This window comes from Mustela lutreola, assembly GCF_030435805.1.
Source record: "Mustela lutreola isolate mMusLut2 chromosome 4 unlocalized genomic scaffold, mMusLut2.pri SUPER_4_unloc_1, whole genome shotgun sequence".
Lineage (NCBI taxonomy): Eukaryota > Metazoa > Chordata > Mammalia > Carnivora > Mustelidae > Mustela > Mustela lutreola.
In genome coordinates, this window is record NW_026709257.1 from 637,111 (window position 1) to 639,761 (window position 2,651).

General features: G+C 30.9%; 1 non-coding gene across 1 annotated transcript; it reads left to right on the forward strand.

The window, feature by feature from the left end:
- The first annotated feature begins 2,074 nt into the window (after positions 1-2,074).
- Positions 2,075-2,180, forward strand: LOC131822526 (U6 spliceosomal RNA). The gene has a single exon (XR_009350290.1). It is a non-coding gene; the product is annotated as a U6 spliceosomal RNA (small nuclear RNA).
- Positions 2,181-2,651: the final 471 nt, after the last annotated feature.

Below are 2,651 nucleotides of genomic sequence, written 5' to 3' on the forward strand. Positions count from 1 at the left end.
GAGACACAAAATGAACAAATGTTTAGAAAACTGGTGGTAGCAGACCTATTTTATACAAGATTGCTATGAACTTTCAACTTGTAAGAATGTGATATATGCAAAGTTTAATAAAGGGAAGCACAATAAAAAAGTATGTATATATTATTAACTATGATCATCATGCTGTACATTAGATCCGCAGAACTTTTTCATATTATAGTTGCAAGTTTGTACCCTTTGACCACCTTATTCCGCCCCAGGTTCACCTCTTGTCAACTCAACTCTAAGTTTCCATTAGTTTGCTTTTCCTTCAGATTCTGTATGTAAGGGATATCATAATACATAAATTTAAAAAATATATAAAATCTTTGAAATATTTCAATTAGTATAATACCTTCAAGATCCATCCATGCTGTTGTAAATGGCAGTATTTCTTAATTTTTCATGGCTAAGTAGTATTCCATAGTATATATTTACCATACTTTTTTATTCATTCATCCATTAATGGATACTGAAGTTATTTCCATCTCTTGCTTAGAGTTAATAATTTTATAATGAACATAAGAGTGTAGATATGTCTTCGAATAGTGACTTCGTTTCCTTTAGATATATACCTAGAGGTGGGATTACTGAATCATATGGTAATTTTACTTTTAATAATATGAATAATCTCCATACTGTTATCCATACAATTTTATATCCCTATCACAGTGCATAAGTTCCGCATTTTACCCAATATTTACCAAAATTTGTTAGTTTTAATTTTTTGGTAGTATATATTCTAATAGGTAGTAATATCTTGCTGTGTTTTTCAGAGGTAAACAACAACAACATAATGACTTTGCCCTGAGTTTTTACGTTGAGCACTTTTTAATGCTCCTGTTGGTCATTTATATAACTTTTTTGAAAAAAAAAGTCTATTGAGATACTTTTGCTATTTTTTTAATTATATATTATTTTCTATTTGTATCTGTTGGTTATTAACCTCTTTTCAGATATAAGATTTGTAAGTATTTTCTTCCATTCTGTGGATTGTGTTTTCATTCTTTCTCTCTGTTTTGTTTTTTTGCCAATGCAGAAACTTTAGTTTAATGTAATACCATTTATTTATTTTTGCTTCTTTTGCTTGTGTTTTTGGTCTGGTATCCAAAAAACTATTGGCAAGACCAATGTCAAGGAGAATTTTTCCTAAGTTTTCCTTTAGGAAATTTAGTTTCATGCATCACATTTAAGTCTTTAATCTATTTCAAGTTAAGATTTATGAGTAATATAAGGTTCCAGCTTCATGCTGGTTTATGTGACTATTCAGTTTTAAATATCATTTATTGAACAGACTATCTTTACCCATTATATATGTTGGCCCCTGTCAAATATTAGGTGACTGAATGAAAGGATTTATTTCTGGACTCTCAATTCTGTTCTACTTGTTTATGGGTCTGTTTTTATGCCAGTATACTTTATTGTTTTGAGCATGATGGCTTTGTAGAATAGTTTCAAATCAAGAGTGTAATTTCGCTTCTTCATTCTTTCTCAGAACGGCTTTAATTATTTGTTGTCTTTTATGGTCTCATATAAATTTTAGGATTCTTTACTTACTTCTGTAAAAACACAATATTGGATTTTTTAAAAGATTATTTATTTATTTATTTCACAGAGAGAGAGATGACAAGCAGGCAGAGAGGCAGGCAGAGAGAGAAGAGGTAGCAGCTTCCTGCTGAGCAGAGAGCCTGATGCAGGGCTCGATCCCAGGACCCTGGGATCATGTCCTGAGCCGAAGGCAGCAGCTTAACCCACTGAGCCACCCAGGCGCCCCTAACATTGGATTTTTGATAGGAATTGAATTTACAGATGGTTTTCGGTAGTATGGACATTTTAACAATGTTAATTCTTACCATTCATGAATATGAGCTATCTTTCCATTTATGTCTCCTTCAATTTCTTTATCAATGTCATAGTTTATGGGGTACAGATCTTTCATCTTCTTAGTTAAATCTTTTCCTAAGTATTTTATTAGTTTTGATGCTATTGTGAATTAGATTGTTCTCTTTATTTTTTCAGACAGTTCATCATTAGATTGTTAAAATGCTCCTGTCTTGTGCTTACTTTGGCAGCACATATACTAAAATTGGAATGATGCAGAGAAGATTAGCTTGATCACTGAAAAGGATGACATGAAAAACTGGGAAGCATTCCATATTAAAAAAAAATGAAACAAAACAAAATTCTTGTCTTTGATATATTGATCTTGTATTTGGCAGATTTACTAAATTTGTTAATTCAAAATTTTTGTGAATTTTTAGGATTCTTTTACATGTAAGTTCATGTTATCCAAAAAAAAGAAAATTTTACTTCTTACTTTTTTTTTTTTTTTGGAGTCTTTTATTTCTTTGTGTTCCTTGTTTCTCTGGCTAGGACATCCAGTACTATGTCAAATGAGAGTAGTGAAAGTGGACACACTTGTATTTTTTCTGATCTTTAAGGGGAAAACTTTCAAACTTTTTTGATTGAATATGAGATTAGCTCTGGGCTTGCAATATGTGTTTTTTCTTTAATGGATTTTTTAAATTATTTTTTTTAATTTTTTATAAACATATAATGTGTTTTTATCCCTAGGGGTACAGGTCTGTGTATCACCAGGTTTACACATTTCACAGCACTCACCATCACTCACC